General features: G+C 36.4%; 1 protein-coding gene across 17 annotated transcripts in view; it reads left to right on the top strand.

Moving 5' to 3' along the window:
• The window catches only part of NRXN1 (neurexin 1), a 1118934-nt gene that overhangs the window by 392824 nt on the left and 706494 nt on the right, over positions 1-19616 (top strand). The window lies entirely within an intron of this gene.

The raw sequence follows: 19616 nt of genomic DNA, 5'->3' as shown, positions 1-19616 counted from the left end.
GCAAAAATGTAATATATCCATTCAATAGAATGCTGTTGTGTTCCACATGCTACATGCTACAACATGGATGGACCTCAAAAACTTTATGCTAAGTGAAAGAAGTCAGACACAAAAGGCCACGCATTATATGATTCCATATTAACTGTCCAGAAAAGGCAAACTGTAGCCTTGTAGGCAAATCACCTACAAGAATAGTGATTGCCTGGATTGACCTGGGGATGGGAACAGGGAATGACTGCTGATGGGCACAAGGTTTCTTTTTGGTGCAATTGAAATGTAAAATTAGACTGTGGTGATGGTGGCACAGCATCATAAATTTACCAAAACTCATTGAATTGTACATTTATTTATTTATTTTTATTAGCGTATAGTTGCTTTACAATATTGTGTTAGTTTATACTGTACAGCAAAGTGAATCAGCTATATGTATACATATATCCCCTCTTTTTTGGATTTCCTTCTCATTTAGGTCACCACAGAGCACTGAGTAGAGTTCCCTGTGCTATACAGTAGGTTCTCATTAATTATCTATTTTATACATAATATCAATAGTGTATATATGTCAATCCCAATCTCCCACTTCAACCCACCCCCCTCCTTTCCCCCTTGGTGTACATACGTTTGTTCTCTATGTCTCTGTCTCTATTTCTCTTTGTAAATAAGACCGCCTATACCAATTTTTTTCAGATTCCACATATATGTGTTAATATACGATATTTGTTTTTCTCTTTCTGACTTACTTCACTCTGTATGACAGTCTCTAGGTGCATCCATGTCTCTACAAATGACCCAATTTTGTTCCTTTTTATGGCTGAGTAATATTCCATTGTATATATGTGCCACATCTTCTTTATCCTTTCCTCTGTTGATGGACATTTAGGTTGCTTCCATGTCCTGGCTATTGTAAATAGTGCTGCAATGAACATTGGGGTGCATGTGTCTTTTTGAAATTATGGTTTTCTCTGGGTATATGCCCAGTAGTGGGATTGCTGGGTCATATGGTAGTTCTATTTTTAGTTTTTTAGGGAACCTCCATACTGGTTCTCCATAGTGGCTGTATCAATTTACATTCCCACCAACAGGGCAAGAGGGTTCCCTTTTCTCCACACCCTCTCCATCATTTATTGTTGGTAGATTTTTTGTTGATGGCCATTCTGACCAGTGTGAGGTGATACCTCATTGTAGTTTTGATTTGCATTTCTCTGATGATTAGTGATGTTGAGCATCTTTTCATGTGTTTGTTGGCAATCTGTATATCTTCTTTGGAGAAATGTCTGTCTTCTGGGTCTTCTGACCATTTTTGGATTGGGTTGTTTGTTTTTTTGATATTGAGCTGCATGAGCTGCTTGTATATTTTGGAGATTAATCCTTTGTCAGTTGCTTTGTTTGCAAATATTTTCTCCCGTTCTGAGGGTTGTCTTTTCATCTTGGTTATGGTTTCCTTTGCTGTGCAAAAGCTTTTGGTTTAATTAGGTCCCATTTGTTTATTTTTGTTTTCATTCTCATGAATTGTACATTTAAAATGAATAAATTTATGATGTGTAAACTACACCTCAAAAAATCCATTAAACATTTTCTTAAAGGTACAAATGAGGCAAAACAAGTTTAATTAGGTCCCATTTGTTTATTTTTGTTTTTATTCTCATGAATTGTACATTTGAAATGAATAAATTTATGATGTGTAAACTATACCTCAAAAAATCGATAAAACATTTTCTTAAAGGTACAAATGAGACAAAACCATGAATCTAGAAACCTGGAGGTCAAAGATAGCAACATATTAAAGGAGAGTGGGAATGATAAGTGATGTCAGTTGTAGAAGAGATGTGTGAAAGATTAAAATAGAAACTTCATGTTTGTCTCTCTGATTTTACCAGGGAAGCCTTTCAACTGATAGTCCCACCTGCAGGTGTCTGCAAGAAAACCCTCCATTACTCCAGGCTGTAATACGTGTCCTGTGGCCACGGAGCAGCTCATAATGATCCTACAATAATCTGCTCCTTTAAATAGGGTTCATCATGCATAGACTGTTAGGGTTTGTTGTTGTTTCAGTGCAACTCTGGGTAGACTATTGTGCAGGACTTATTTTAACAGGAGTTAATTAGGTCCAGAAAATTGTCCTTGTTTGTTACAGTTCCAAAGCCCCAGTACAAGCTATGCTAACCCTATCATTGTGAGCGATGGAAAAAAGAAGGGGTAGGGTTGGGGAAGGAGGAGGAATGGAAGAGAACAAGTTTTGCCAGCAAGTTCACATTCTTTACTTTTATAGAGATAGTTTTCCTTTAGAAAAGCTCCTAAGGATAAAGAGTCAACTTATATTTTCCAATGTGGTCAGAAGGTATTCTCTACAGGAAAGAATTACTATGTACATGCACACTACATAGATCACTCATTTCAAATGAATTAAGAATAAAATAAAATAAACCTAATAATAAAACTCAGAATTACTTATTTCTACAGTGATCTAATTCCCAGGAATGACATTGTTTGGGGATCATTGTTATGGATATTAATTATTTTCTTACCAGTTATTGAAGGAAGCTGTGGCTAAAACATGTATTTTGAGTGCCAGGTTATAAAGTTTACTATAATGTAATTCACTAGATACCAGAAACCATAGAAAAATGGGTGCCTGTTTTGTAGTTTTTCTACCACTTAAAATTAATTCCAAGGTGTTGGCTAAAATAAGTTGCCAGTTACTTATTTTTATGCTTTTTTCATCTTCAAATATTCAGGATCTTAAAATTTTAAGTTAGAGCTAAAGATAACTTTGTACTTCTTGACTGACGTTTTTGTTTTAAAAGTCAGCAGTTAATTAAGAACACAGTGAGGGGTTTTTTAAATAGACTATGAGAGACTCGTTTCCGTTTGTTGGTTTGTTCTAATAGTTCGTATTAGCAAGTGTTTTATCACCCAAATTATAGTGAGGTACAAAGAAAAATCCTAGGTTTCATTGTCTGGCATTTGGAAAGGCACCTATTTTTCTGCTGGTTTGGGCATGCACATAATGAGCTCATGGAACGTTTGTTTTCCTGACCTCTGGAATAAAAAAGCAACCTGATATTAAAGACAGGGATAAATACTGGGCTGCTGCTTCTAGGCTTATTGGTGTGTTTGTTGTCACAATAATTGTTTGGAAGCATTTTTATGTGATGTTTAAATTTCAGAGCAGGTTCTTATGAGGATCCAGGGGAAGAGAGCATAGAACCGGAAGGTGAATCAATCTTTGATAACTGTGTGGACATCTGCACAAAAGCAATGTGCTCTGTTATCACACGACGTCAGGAGCTGTACACTGCTTGCTCTTACTGAAATCATATTTTATCATTTTATATTTATATATATGCTTTATATGTATGTAAAGCAATGACAAGAAGGCATCTGGCATCACAAAGCAGGGATGTCACATTTGAGATCTTTTCTTGTATCACAACCACTTTGCTAACTACCTTACAGAATAGGTTAAATAAAAAAAAAAAAAAATGCTCTCATTAATTATCACAGTAGATATTTACAGTCATCCCTTGGTACCCATGCAGGATTGGTTCTAGGGCCCCCGTGGTTACCAAAATCTGTAGATGCTCAAGTCCCTTAGATACAATGGCATGTTCTATATATCACATCCACACACCCTGGGGACAGTGCACAGTTGAGGCAGTTCTTCAAATTCCTCAGGAACAAGGGCATTTCTTTTTTTTTTTTTTTTTTTTTTTTTTAAATTATTTATTTATTTATTTTTGGCTGTGTTGGGTCTTCGTTTCTGTGCGAGGGCTTTCTCTAGTTGCGGCGAGTGGGGGCCACTCTTCATCACGGTGCGTGGGCCTCTCACTGTCGCGGCCTCTCTTGTTGCGGAGCACAAGCTCCAGACGCGCAGGCTCAGCAGTTGTGGCTCACGGGCCCAGTTGCTCCGCGGCATGTGGGATCCTCCCAGACTAGGGCTCGAACCCGTGTCCCCTGCATTGGCAGGCAGACTCCCAACCACTGCGCCACCAGGGAAGCCCAGGAACAAGGGCATTTCTGACTGGAATTGGTAAAACTGGGAGACAGAAGCAGCTGGAGAATAAATGTAAATGCCACCAGTGTCCACTTTAGTTTACTGGATTTAGACCACTTGTGGCTATTAGACAATGAAAAGGTAGATGACCACAGCTGATTCATTTTTCTACATTTTAGGGACAGAGCAAGGGCAGTGATGACCTCTATGATTCATTCGCATCCATCAAACAAATCAGTCCCTAATCAGAGAAATCTGTATTGTATGCACGGAAGAGTGCTAGGGAGTCAACAAAAATTCCTTGCCCTGAAAAAGAGTTATCTTCTAGTACAAGAATTTTCAGACAATAGTGTATGAATCCATTTTCCTCTGCTTGCACTTAATCTTCCTAGAAATCAAGTAATGCAATATGTATTTCGTATTTTTAGTCCCATTTGACATGATTTAAGATAGTTAAATAACTTAGCCAAAGTCACAAGGTCATTGGCTGAAGCAGAAGCAGATACCCCCCTTCCCCAAGGAGAGACTGACACAATAAGAAGCAAAACCAATCAATCAAGTAAATGAGCAGACTTCTGTAAACAGAAGTCTCATTTGACTCTCTCACCTTAAAATCCAGGGTTTCTCATTTGTATTTGCCAGTATGAAGTTTTAGGAGTCATAGAATATTTTCTGCAAGGAGAAGAAGCCAAACTGTAATCTGGAAGCATTTCTATGTTAGTTTTAGTAAATACCTAAAGAAATGTCAGAAGAAAAGGATCTGGCATATTCAGAAATTAATTGTGATTTCTTTGTGTGTGTACCTAATTTTGTATTTTCCTTGAAAGAAGACCCCCCAGTTCATATACAATTCAAACTATCCAAAATTTGAATACACTTCTAACTATAGTTCATCAGTCCTCTAGGTTGATAAAGGAAAACTAAAGACTTTCAGACAGAATGGGTGTTAAATTAAGCTGAATTCATTGCTAGGCAAATCAGGGAAAACCTGACCCAGCTCAGAGGTATTGGGATCTGAGGGAGAGAACCTTCAGATTAACTGACAAGGAAATCTCAGAGCCCGTGAGTTGTGAGGATTTACGTGGATATACATTTGTACAAGAGCGAGTGGCCCCTGAGAAGATGGTCTCAGCAACCCAAGGCAAAGGTGGCTTACAAAGGTGAGGGCCCAAGATTCCATAAGGAAAGTGGATTGTTCCTTTAAACAAGCCCTTGGCTTCTCAGTCCAGCATGCTGGGTTACAGTGGAAATGAGTAGGGGTGAAGCAGACTGTTTGCTGAACCCAAGTCCCTGGGGGGTTTTCATGAGCTTCGTTGATCCATTGAGTCAGTTGCTTAGGTGCACACATAGTACACTTGAATTGCAGACCATAAAGGATTGTAAATCTCCATCAGGCTATCTTTCTGGTATTTCTGGTGACTTCTAGAAGTGGTTGCTCGGGTGCCATCTTTTGAGGCCCTGACTACATGCTATGTTGCAGTCTCTCACACCCTACAAATCAGGGTCCTACAGAGGAAAAGCCCAGGGCAAATTATCTTGATCAGTGTGATAGCCAAAGTGAATTCCATTTGATAGAGGAGGATGCTCACAAATACATGTTTTATCTACTCTGCTTTAAATTTTGTCAGCCTGGGCAAAAACATGACTCCGAAATAGATATCTGCCATGGGATTTCCCCTGACAAAAGAGCAATGGAAAATACTTTGCACTAATGATTTCATCTGTAGCTTCTCAGCATTTCCAACTGTTAAACACTGTTAAAAAAAAAAAAAAAAAAAGAAATACAGTGTTGTGAAAAAGAAGAGGGTCTCTGTAGGAGGTTTTGTATTATGTCATTGTTGGCAATTGAGTCTCTGCAGAACCCAATATGATTTGGCATCTCTTTGGCTTGACTTGTAAAAGGGAGCTATTTATGTAGAATAATTTATGCACATGGCAAAATGAGTGTAAATTACTCATTTAATATTAACTTTTTTCTGGTTATGAAAAGTGCTCATTATAGAAAATTTGGAAGATTAAAAAAAAAGATTTAAAGAAGAAAAACCCACACTTTTATACAACACAGAAATAGTCACATTCTAATACACATATACATTATAATTATAAGCATACAATTTATAATACAATTTGTTTGTCTTTATTTTGTTTAGTTTTATGTGAAGGGTATCTTCCTCCATCATTAGAACATGAGAGCATGATTTTTAATGATGCAAAATATTCCATCCTAATATTCTTTAGTTATTTGTTTTCTAATAATTGAATATTTTAATTGTTTACAAATTTTCCTGATTTTTAGGTCTGTAATGGACATCTAGTATACAAACTTTTGTTCATGTTTCCGACGTTTTTCCTTAGTTGTGTTATCTAGGAGCACAATTATTAGGACAAGGGCAGAACTTTTCTTTGAGTCTTTAAATAAAGCGTCAATTTATATTCCCCATAGTTTATACCACTTTTCATTTCCACTAGTTAATTAGATATGAAGTGCTTATTTTATTACACCCAACCAGTATTACATATTATAAGCTAAACACAAAGCCATTTCTATTTTGTTTTTCCATGCATTTCTTTGAATATTTATAAGGTTGCATAATTTTTCATACATTTATTGATCATTAATTTTCAATTTTGTGGATTGTTTATTCATGTTCTTTACCTATGTTTCTGTTGGAGGGCTGATTTTTTCTGAACTGGTTTTAACAATCTTAAAAATGTTATACCTTACATGTGTATTCTGAACACCTAGGACAAGACGTGAGGCTCTCAAAACTGGCTAATAAATGAAATAATATATATTTTTTCCCCTGGATTACTATCTACAAGTTTCAACTTTTTTTCTTCTTCAGGACAATCTCCAGAGAATGACCTAAGCAAACATGTCTAAAACTGAGAAGTGTTTGGTAAATATGACTTGTTTAGCAAGTAATTGTTCGAGAAGACTTCCCATTGCATAGATATTCTATAGAGAAATATTAAAACAAGGTGCCCAGATTGAATAATGTTCTCTCAAAGAAGGTAATGCTTGAACTTGAATTGGTCTTTTACATCCTCATTAGAAATTTCTGTTTGATAAAAATATTCTATATTCACATCTATATTCTTTCTACCTTCCTACTTCCCTCCTGCCCTCTTCCTCCTCTTCTCCTCAGGAATCATATGCAATTGAATAAAAAATTGTATAATAAAGGGTATAAAATATAGAAGAGGTCAGAGGAGGGATGGCTCAAATAAGGAAGGATTCTTGCAGTAGGACTTGAGGTGAGTCTAGAAATATGTGGCTAGTGGAACAGGTCAGAGAGAAAAAAGAAAAGTATAGAGTCAGAAACAATTATGGCATTTGAGGAATCATAAGAAAACTGAATTTTTCATAGTTGAATAATTGAACCTAGTTTGTGTCACTAGTGTGAAAATAGATGGATGAGGTTCGGCTTCCTTTTGTCCTCCCCTAGAAAGATCTCAGATCTGCAGCCAAAGAGCTGATTCTCCTCAGTTTGATCTCTCATATCACAGTGTGCTTATGAAATTTGGAAAGCCATCTAAGGAATTTCAAACATTCTGAATACAAAATGCCTTTTTTTACCAGCCAGGAGTCACCCTCATCACTAAACAAACTGGCCAATTTTAGAGTATTTCCTGCTTTGACTTGTTACTGATGCAGCATCTGGCAGGAACACAGTGCTGCTAGTTGCAGGAAAGTTCAGGAAAGTTCCAAGGACTCCAGCTGGCTAATTTCAGTGTGAGAAGAAAGTCTGCCATCAAAATAGCTGCCCTCCACCTGTTTTGTCCTGATTCTTTTCTAGTACATCTTCACTCTTATAGTTTCTAGAATTTGACAAGCTGTTCTGGCCTCAGAACTTTCTAGATATCTCTGTAGACACCTAGAATGTTCCTTTCCATTTCTACCTGCTTTAACTCTTACTTTCTTCAGCTCCCAGCAACTGAAGTGTTCCTTTTAAGGGAATCCCTTCCTAAGTGCCAGCTGAGTATCTGCCTTCAAGGCACATTTCAGTTTTCCTTCCTTGGTGGCACTTTGAACAAATATAATTGAATGACTTGTTTAATGTGTGATAAGGACCTGTTTCCCCTCCTTAGATAGCCATGTAAATAAAAATCATTCCTGATCTCACATTCAAGCAGTAGCTTTCTTTAGCTCTATAATCAAATTTGATTTTTAATTTTAAGCACAGTGAAGCTTAAAAGGATCATAGATAATAATGACAGAAAGTTCCAGTTCCATTTATATTTTAAAATAGCTTATTTGGTTAGTTTTTAGTTCTTGTGCTCACGTGCAAATTGCAAATTAAGTAATTATAAATAATTCAGTCAACACAATGTTATTGAGTGCCTCCTAGGCTCTGGGCACTGTCCCAATCCCTAAGATCCAGTGGTAGACAACCATCATGACAACAACAAAGTCTCCTGCTCTCGTGGAGCTCACACTTTAATGGGACATGTGGAAATAAATAAATAAATAAATAAATAATTCATAACTTAGGTAATGATAAATGCTGTATAGAAAGAAAAATAAAGTCCAGTAAAGAAAAAGATGCAGGTGCCATTAATTCCAGAGGAAGTGCCTTGTTATTATTTTTTTTTTAATATTTTGAAATTTTATTAGTTTCCATTCAGTAAATTAAAAGGGAACTTTTTAGGAAAATTTAAAAACACATCAAATTCATAAAATATATTATTTCAAAGTTATAAAATGAATACATGTTCTTTGTAAAAAGTCAAACAGCAGGGGGTAGGGAAAAAATTGAAGGTGCCCCCTCATAATTCTTGTATTATTTATTTTTTCTTAGAAATGAAAATTAGAGACACTTTTCTATGTAGCTTATAGAAAAACACTGCTTTCTGGGATGTGGCTTTGAATGTTTATTTTGGGTCACATTTGGAATATACCTGTATTTGACATGTTATTTTCAACATCAAAATGAAGAAGTTTATGTAGCTATGCTTTTATAAAGAAAAATTTATATTTAGCAAACCTGTAGATGCTCTCCAGCATCCTGAATTGGATTAAATTGCAACACTTTCATTTTCTGAGTTAATGTGTTAAGTGCTGGACCTCAGTAGTGAAATTGTAAGAGGAAGGTGACTATTTGCACTTTCAATGTAATTTTATGTCCCTCAGGGTTGTTATTGGTGAGTAATATGAAAGAATTATTTTCCTTCAACCTGGAGGATAGACTAAATGAAGAATCGGACTTAGAGTAAAGAATGTCCTTCAGTGAGCTGGTAGAAGAGAATTTTATTGCATCCCATAAGTTTATGAGACTAAAATTGATGTCCATCTGTCAGGATGGTTTAGTCCTTACTTTCTGACTGTAGGGTCATGGGAATTAGCCATGCAGGGGCTGCACGTCTGTTTCCAGTTAAACCATTGTTGTTGTTGCTGTCATTATTGCTTTTGATAGTCTCTTCTGGAATTTATAGGAGTTATTCCTTTCCATAAGGTAGAATTTTAAAATAGTATGGCTTGCTAGCTGTAAACATACATATATAAATCTAGTGAAAAAAATCCTTTTTTTATATCTGAAAGAGTAATATAAAGAATAAATATCTTTCTTACCCGTTCAGTTACTTAGCAAAATCAGGATAGAAGGCTAAAGAGGCAAGGCAAAAATATTGATGGGATTTTCTCTCAAATCATTGTGTATATCAAATTAAAGTAGATGTTTAAATCATTAGGGTTTTTACCTGCATGAAGATTTTAGAAATATGAAAAGCTTATCCAAACGTTGCAAAATACTGGCCTTGTGTAAGACTTACATAAAAAAAAAATAAGTCTTTCCTGAAGGATAGGGCCCAAATAAGTGGAAAAACAAACCATGTGTTCCTGGATCGGATGATTTAAGCTTTAAATTAAATGATAGATTTAGGGCAATTTAACTCATAATCTCAATTTGGGGAGAGGGGTTGGGGACTTGACAAATTGATTCTAAAGTTAATGTGCAAACATAAACAGCTAAATTTTTTTTGAGAAAGATAATAATTTGGGGAGGTTACCAACTTGATATTAAAAGGTACTGTGAAATGACTATAAGTAAAGCAGTTTTGTTTTGGCATAGAAACAGACAAACAGGTATATAGAGAAACATAGGGTCTAGAAATAGATCAGGTATTTATGGAGTTTAGTGTATGATAATGTGGTGTTTAAAAACTGTGAGGAAAGAATGTAATATTTAATAGACAGTGTTGAAAGAACTGATTATACATGTGGGAAATAAAGTAAAATTAGGTTACACTCATGTATCATTCATATAAAAAAACCATAAAGGGATTGCATGTTATAGAAATACTAGAAGAAACTAGAGGAAGGTATCTTTATAATTTGGGGAGTAGGATATGTTTTCTTAATCAAGAAATAAAAGCAGCTTGCCATGAAGTAAAACTCTGATGGAAAGGATTTTATAAGATTAAAGAGCAAACAGAAAACTTGTGTACCAGGAAAACTGAATGACATTTGTAGCCAGACACTATGCTAATAATTTCATAAGCATCAATTCATTAACCTCTGGGTAAATATAACTTTTACCCACATTTTAAATAGGAGAAATTGGAGAATTATAATGTTTAAGCAACTTGCCCCCAATCACAAAGCTAATAAGTGATGGAGTGGTAATTCGGGCTCTTAACCACATCACTGGGAACAAAGTCAAAAGAAAATGTATTTAGGCACTGTATTCATTTGCATTTAAATTTATTCTACCAGAAAAGTTGGCATTCACACAGGATGTTTAAAGAATATCTTGGACTATTATTTCTTCTATGTTCAATATAGTAGTTTTAAAGAATCTAAAGTCTCTTCATAATATCCTTTAATCATGTTTAATGCAACTTACTAGATTATATCTTACAATTAAATAGAATATAACTTTGCTTTACTTCTTTGAATCATTAAACCAATATCCTCCTTGGCAGATAGTGCAAAGTAAACCCTTCTTACATGAAGTCTTTTTTCCTCACAAATGCTTGTCTATTTGATAGGAAATAAGAATAAAAATATCTAGTGATGGACCATCCGTCTCCTCCCTCTTCCCAAACTAAACCTGAATAGCTTTCCAAAGCTCTCCTTATTTTTACATTGAAGTCATTACCTTCATTTTAGATAGACTGCATTTTTCAAAACTTTAATATTCATGACAAAAGTATGAAGTGCAACTGTTGTCCCTAAGTCTGTGCCAATCAGTAATTCACAATTCATTCTCAGCTGCATATTCCTGATAAAAATGTCAGGAATATTTCTTTCCTTTATCAAAGCCTTTTATAATTCAGACTTAACCAAACTCTCTCATATCATTTGCCTTTCTTCTTCTTCATGCCATCTTAGTTCTAGTCAAATTTCATTAATTGTTTGACTTCTCACCTCAAAATGGTCATCATTTCATCCCCTCACCTGGAGTGCTGTTCCCCAAATTCCCTAAATTTCAAATGTGTCATCCTTCAAGATGTCATCCAAGTTTTACCTTCTTTAAGAAATGCATCTCAACACTTTGGAAATAATCTCTTCTTTTGAATTTCCCTGACCTCTTATATGCCTTGTGTCCTCTTTGCATTTTGAACATCTTATAAGATAGATATCTGTCTAATTCAACATTGTTTCCCTCAAAGCAATTAATATAGTGCCTCACACATAGTACGTCTTTAATATGTTTCTTTAATCTATGACTTAATTAATTCCTTGGGGCTTCCATGATTTATTTTGCAAACACATTCTAAAATGCTGCTTAAGACTTAAGGCTTTGAAATGCGTCAATTAAAAAAAATCTATTCCCCCTGGAAACTTTACTTAGTCCTTTATATATGTACATATGGATCTTGATTCATGGAAACATCTCTTTGAAAATCTTTGGGATTGCACGTATACATGCATATATATGTATAAAGAGGGAATGTGGTTTTCAGAGAGCAGAAGAGACAGCAGTAAGAAGGGGACAGACAGATGCAGGAACTCAGCGGCTGTCAGGAAGGTCTCTGCAGGCAACACCTGCAGCAGCATCCAAAAGTGCTTTGCAGGCTTGGAGTGGTTATTCTGCTGAATAACTGAATATCCACAGAGCCAAGGTCCGTGACCTTGAGCACAGCAGATCTTTTCTGCTGAATATGATCTTATTCCAAGTGAAGTCAAATTATTCTTCCCAGTCGCCAAGAAAACCTCAAAGCTTTCAAATCACTTTGCCCTAAGAGATGCCTCAAATCTGCCAGGGCAGCCCACAGGACGCAAGGACCACAGAATGCACTTGAATTGTTTGGAAGCATAAAACTTTCCATTTTGTACAGAATTCTGATGCATCTAGGTTGTATGCCAAGTATAAAAAGGACTTTGACCTGAAGTAGGAAAGGCCGAAGGGCTGCCTCTGTGCCTTCCTTGAATCTGAGCTAGAAGAATAAAGGATTTGTTTTAGTGGAAAGGATCGCAAGGCCTGCCAGAGCCACGGACATTCCATCTTGACCCATCTGCCCACTCTTCCATTTTCTCTTTTCAGCATTCAGAGAGTGTGCTTTTTAATTAGTCAAACAGGCAACAGCAAATGAGGGAAATGGGGAAGAAACTCTTTGTCTTCAAATTGAAATACATGTAAAGAAAACACAAGCAGAAATTTATTAAAAGGCTTTTGTGAGGAGGCTTTTAGTCAACATTTGACTTGGTTAAAATCCCGAGCCAATTGTTTATTATGGCACAGCAGCAAGGGAAGCAAAAATGAGTTTTTTGTGCATTTGTCTATTAGAAGAAGGAAGAGGAGCTTAGGCACTTAAAATTTCAGCCTGTGGTGTACAGAGGTATCAACCTGTTAAAGAAAGACAGGCCTGTCAAGAAGTTGCTGATGGATGGGTGTCGGCTCTTCTTGTTAACTATTTCAGGACTAGCTCTGTGTTGCATCTTTCTTTATCTGTTTTAATCCCAGTTCTTTCTTCCATGACTTTCTCCTTAGAGTAGAACATCCTTGTTATTAACGTCCACGGTGGGATATTTAGCTTCCATAAGCTTTTCATCAGCTTCAGGTTTTATTCTGACCAGTAAATAAAGAGCACTGTTCAAGACAGAATGTTTGCCTTCTTTGAATGTTTGCATTGAATTTTGCCAGAAATACTTGAACCTTATATATTTTGTATAATGAGAGTTTTGGAGATTGGCTAAAATTTTTAATTAAAAAAAACTGAAAACAATTGAATTCAGCTCATTGGAGGTTTCTGTGTGCTTGGGCAAATGTGATTGCCTGAATTGGCAGCAAGATACAACTCTAGATTGCTTCTTAGATGATTTTCCTTCAGGAAGGAAATGTATAAAATCAGCATCTGAATGGGTTGAAGATTCATGCATGTGGTTTTACGTAAAGATTGGCCCTTATAAAGAAAACTGTGACTTAAACTCAGATGCTTTCAAAGGTCAGTCTAATAACATACATCAAAGGGGAGAGAGGAAATGCACTTTGTTCCCATTTTATGAGATAAAATATGCTGACTACTTATTAATTACTCAAACAATATGCAAATGTAAAGCAATACTATACACAGGCAGGTCATGTCTGAAGTGTAAATTATAGCTTAAAGGGCTGCGACATTTTGTCACATTATTATAACTAAATTGGTACATTTATAGAGGCACAATTGTTACACGTTAAACGTGTAGGTCATATCTTTCTAAACCCTTGATTCTCTACCGTGGCACGTGGCACGTTTGAACCACCTGGGAAACTTCTGAAAGTGTCAATACCCGGGGCTGGGACTGAGGCATTAATATTTTCCAAGGCTCTTTAGGTGACTTCATTGTGATACCAAGTTGAGAACTACTATGAATATTAAATATAATATCAGATCACCTCAGCCTGATATACCTGATTATCCAGTAATTAGCTTCTTGTCAATATAGTTATGTATAGTCAATTTATGTTTATTTTTTATTATAAAATGATACAGATTTTTTCCCCACATTATTGGTAATACTATCAATTTAAAATAAAATGCATTGTCTGTTTTTTGCTTGTTTGTTTTTTTAACATCTTTATTGGAGTATAATTGCTTTACAATGGTGTGTTAGTTTCTGCTTTATAACAAAGTGAATCAGTTATACATATACATATGTTCCCATATCCCTTCCCTCTTGCGTCTCCCTCCCTCCCACCCTCCCTGTCCCACCCCTCTAGGTGGTCACATAGCACCGAGCTGATCTCCCTGTGCTATGCAGCTGCTTCCCACTAGCTATCTATTTTACGTTTGGTAGTGTATATATGTCCATGCCACTCTCTCACTTTGTCACAGTTTACCCTTCCCCCTCCCCATATCCTCAAGTCCATTCTCTAGTAAGTCTGTGTCTTTATTCCTGTCTTGCCACTAGGTTCTTCATGATCTTTTTTTTTTTTTCTTAGATTCCATATATATGTGTTAGCATACAGTATTTGTTTTTCTCTTACTGATTTACTTCACTCTGTATGACAGACTCTAGGTCCATCCACCTCACTACAAATAACTCAATTTCGTTTCTTTTTATGGCTGAGTAATATTCCATTGTATACATGTGCCACATCTTCTTTATCCATTCATCTGTTGATGGACACTTAGGTTGCTTCCATGTCCTGGCTATTGTAAATAGAGCGGCAATGAACATTTTGGTACATGACTCTTTTTCAATTATGGTTTTCTCGGGGTATATGCTCAGTAATGGGATTGCTGGGTCATATGGTAGTTCTATTTTTAGTTTTTTAAGGAACCTCCATACTGTTCTCCATAGTGGCTGTATCAATTTACATTCCCACCAACAGTGCAGGAGGGTTCCCTCTTCTCCACACCCTCTCCAGCATTTATTGTTTGTAGATTTTTTGATGATGGCCATTCTGACCAGTGTGAGATGATATCTCATTGTAGTTTTGATTTGCATTTCTCTAATGACTAATGATGTTGAGCACTCTTTCATGTGTTTGTTGGCAATCTGTATATCTTCTTTGGAGAAATGTCTATTTAGGTCTTCTGCCCATTTTTGGATTGGGTTCTTTGTTTTTTTGTTATTGAGCTGCATGAGCTGCTTGTAAATTTTGGAGATAAATCCTTTGTCAGTTGCTTCATTTGCAAATATTTTCTCCCATTCTGAGGGTTGTCTTTTGGTCTTGTTTATGGTTTCCTTTGCTGTGCCAAAGCTTTTAAGTTTCATTAGGTCCCATTTGTTTATTTTTGTTTTTATTTCCCTTTCTCTAGGAGGTGGGTCAAAAAGGATCTTGCTGTGATTTATGTCATAGAGTGTTCTTCCTATGTTTTCCTCTAAGGGTTTTACAGTGTCTGGCCTTACATTTAGCTCTTGAATCCATTTTGAGTTTATTTTTGTGTATGGTGTTAGGGAGTCTTCTATTTTCATACTTTTACATGTACCTGTCCAGTTTTCCCAGCACCACTTATTGAAGAGACTGTCTTTTCTCCACTGTATATTCTTGCCTCCTTTATCAAAGATAAGGTGACCATATGTGCGTGGGTTTATCTCTGGGCTTTCTATCCTGTTCCATTGATCTATATTTCTGTTTTTGTGCCAGTACCATACTGTCTTGATTACTGTAGCTTTGTAGTATAGTCTGAAGTCAGGGAGCCTGATTCCTCCAGCTCCGTTTTTCGTTCTCAAGATTGTTTTGGCTATTCGGGGTCTTTTGTGTTTCCATACAAATTGTGAAATTTTTTGTTCCAGTTCTGTGAAAAATGCCAGTGGTAGTTTGATAGGGATTGCATTGAATCTGTAGATTGCTTTGGGTAGTAGAGTCATTTTCACAATGTTGATTCTTCCAATCCAAGAACATGGTATATCTCTCCATCTATTTGTATCATCTTTAATGTCTTTCATCAGTGTCTTATAGTTTTCTGCATACAGGTCTTTTGTCTCCTTAGGTAGGTTTATTCCTAGATATTTTATTCTTTTTGTTGCAGTGGTAAATGGGAGTGTTTTCACTTTCAGATTTTTCATCATTAGTGTATAGGACTGTAAGAGATTTCTGTGCATTAATTTTGTATCCTGCTACTTTACCAAATTCATTGATTAGCTCTAATAGTTTTCTGGTAGCATCTTTAGGATTCTCTGTGTATAGCATCATGTCATCTGCAAACAGTGACAGTTTTACTTCTTTTCCAATTTGGATTCCTTTTATTTCTTTTTCTTCTCTGACTGCTGTGGCTAAAACTTCCAAAACTATGTTGAATAATAGTGGTGAGAGTGGGCAACCTTGTCTTGTTCCTGATCTTAGTGGAAATGGTTTCAGTTTTTCACCATTGAGGACGATGTTAGCTGTGGGTTTGCCATATATGGCCTTTATTATGTTGAGGAAAGTTCCCTCTATGCCTACTTTCTGCAGGGTTTTTATCATAAATGGGTGTTGAATTTTGTCAAAAGCTTTCTCTGCATCGATTGAGATGATCATATGGTTTTTCTCCTTCAATTTGTTAATATGGTGTATTCACGTTGATTGATTTGCGTATATTGAAGAATCCTTGCATTCCTGGGATAAACCCCACTTGATCATGGTGTATGATCCTTTTATTGTGCTGTTGGATTCTGTTTGCTAGTATTTTGTTGAGGATTTTTGCATCTATGTTCATCAGTGATATTGGCCTGTAGTTTTCTTTCTGTGACATCTTTGTCTGGTTTTGGTATCAGGGTGATGGTGGCCTCATAGAATGAGTTTGGGAGTGTTCCTCCCTCTGCTATATTTTGGAAGAGTTTGAGAAGGATAGGTGTTAGCTCTTCTCTAAATGTTTGATAGAATTCGCCTGTGAAGCCATCTGGTCCTGGGCTTTTGTTTGTTGGAAGATTTTTAATCACAGTCTCAATTTCAGTGCTTGTGATTGGTCTGTTCATATTTTCTATTTCTTCCTGGTTCAGTCTCAGAAGGTTGTGCATTTCTAAGAATTTGTCCATTTCTTCCAGGTTGTTCATTTTATTGGCATAGAGTTACTTGTAGTAATCTCTCATGATCCTTTGTATTTCGGCAGTGTCGGTTGTTACTTCTCCTTTTTCATTTCTAATTCTATTGATTTGAGTCTTCTCCCTTTTTTTCTTGATGAGTCTGGCTAATGGTTTATCAATTTTGTTTATCTTCTCAAAGAACCAGCTTTTAGTTTTATTGATCTTTGCTATCGTTTCCTTCATTTCTTTTTCATTTATTTCTGATCTGATTTTTATGATTTCTTTCCTTCTGCTAACTTTGGGGTTTTATTTGTTCTTCTTTCTCAAATTGCTTTAGGTGTAAGGTTAGGTTGTTCATTTGAGATGTTTCTTGTTTCTTATGGTAGGATTGTATTGCTATAAACTTCCCTCTTAGCACTGCTTTTGCTGCATCCCATAGGTTTTGGGTCATCATGTTTTCATTGTCATTTGTTTCTAGGTATTTTTTGATTTCCTCTTTGATTTCTTCAGTGATCTCTTCGTTATTAAGTAGTGTATTGTTTAGCCTCCATGTGTTTGTATTCTTTACAGATTTTTTTCCTCTAACTGATATCTAGTCTCATAGCAGTGTGGTCGGAAAAGATGCTTGATAGATTTCAATTTTCTTAAGTTTACCGAGGCTTGATTTGTGACCCAAGATGTGGTCTATCCTGGAGAATGTTCCATGAGCACTTGAGAAGAAAGTGTATTCTGTTGTTTTTGGATGGAATGTCCTATAAATATCAATTAAGTCCATCTTGTTTAATGTATCATTTAAAGCTTGTGTTTCCTTATTTACTTTCATTTTGGATGATCTGTCCATTGGTGAAAGTGGGGTGTTAAAGTCCCCTACTATGATTGTATTACTGTTGATTTCCCCTTTTATGGCTGTTAGTATTTGCCTTATGTATTGAGGTGCTCCTATGTTGGGTGCATAAATATTTACAATCGTTATATCTTCTTCTTGGATTGATCCCTTGATCATTATGTAGTGTCCTCCTTTGTCTCTTGTAATAGTCTTTATTTTAAAGTCTATTTTGTCTGATATGAGAATTGCTACTCCAGCTTTCTTTTGATTTCCATTTGCATGGAATATCTTTTTCCATCCCCTCACTTTCAGTCTGTATGTGTCCCTAGGTCTGAAGTGGGTCTCTTGTAGACAGCATATATATGGGTCTTGTTTTTGTATCCATTCAGCCAGTCTATGTCTTTTGGTTGGAGCATTTAATCCATTTACATTTAAGGTAATTATTGATATGTATGTTCCTATTCCCATTTTCTTAATTGTTTTGGGTTTGTTATTGTAGGTGTTTTCCTTCTCTTGTGTTTCCTGCCTAGAGAAGTTCCTTTAGCATTTGTTGTAAAGCTGGTTTGGTGGTGCTGAATTCTCTTAGCTTTTGCTTATCTGTAAAGGTTTTAATTTCTCCATCAAATCTGAATGAGATCCTTACTGGGTATAGTAATCTTGGTTGTAGGTTTTTCTCCTTCATCACTTTAAATATGTCTTGCCACTCCCTTCTGGCTTGCAGAGTTTCTGCTGAAAGATCAGCTGTTAACCTTATGGGGATTCCCTTGTGTGTTATTTGTTGTTTTTCCCTTGCTGCTTTTAATATGTTTTCTTTGTATTTAACTTTTGATAGTTTGATTAATACGTGTCTTGGCGTGTTTCTCCTTGGATTTATCCTGTATGGGACTCTCTCTGCTTCCTGGACTTGATTAACTATTTCCTTTCCCATATTAGGGAAGTTTTCAACTATAATCTCTTCAAATATTTTCTCAGTCCCTTTCTTTTTCTCTTCTTCTTCTGGGACCCCTATAATTCGAATGTTGGTGCATTTAATGTTGTCCCAGAGGTCTCTGAGACTGTCCTCAGTTCTTTTCATTCTTTTTTTCTTTATTCTGCTCTGCAGTACTTATTTCCACTATTTTATCTTCCAGATCACTTATCCGTTCTTCTGCCTCAGTTATTCTGCTATTGATCCCTTCTAGAGATTTTTAAATTTCATTTATTGTGTTGTTCATAATTGTTTGTTTGCTCTTTAGTTCTTCTAGGTCCTTGTTAAATGTTTCTTGTATTTTCTCTATTCTATTTCCAAGATTTTGGATCGTCTTTACTATCATTATTCTGAATTCTTTTTCAGGTAGACTGCCTATTTCCTCTTCATTTGTTAGGTCTGGTGGGTTTTTACCTTGCTCCTTCATCTGCTGTGTGTTTTTCTATCTTCTCATTTTGCTTAACTTACTGTGTTTGGGGTCTCCTTTTCGCAGGCTGCAGGTTCGTAGTTCCCATTGTTTTTGTTGTCTGTCCCCAGTGGCTAAAGTTGGTTCAGTGGGTTGTGTAGGCTTCCTGGTGGAGGGGACTAGTGCCTGTGTTCTGGTGGATGAGGCTGGATCTTGTCTTTCTGGTGGGCAGGTCCACGTCTGGTGGTGTGTTTTGGGGTGTCTGTGGCCTTATTATGATTTTAGGCAGCCTCTCTGCTAATGGATGGGGTTGTGTTCCTGTCTTGCTAGTTGTTTGGCATAGGGTGTCCAGCACTGTAGCTTGCTGGTCGTTGAGTGAAGCTGGGTCTTGGCATTGAGATGGAGATCTCTGGGAGATTTTTGCTGTTTGGTATTACGTGGAGCTGGGAGGTCTCTTGTGGACCAGTGTCCTGAAGTTGGCTCTCCCACCTCAGAGACACAGCACTGACTCCTGGCTGGAGCACCAAGAGCCTTTCATCCACA

The sequence above is a fragment of the Eubalaena glacialis genome, chromosome 14, assembly GCF_028564815.1.
Source record: "Eubalaena glacialis isolate mEubGla1 chromosome 14, mEubGla1.1.hap2.+ XY, whole genome shotgun sequence".
Lineage (NCBI taxonomy): Eukaryota > Metazoa > Chordata > Mammalia > Artiodactyla > Balaenidae > Eubalaena > Eubalaena glacialis.
The sequence above is the reverse complement of the archived record's forward strand: the minus strand, read 5'-3'. Positions and strand labels throughout refer to the sequence as shown.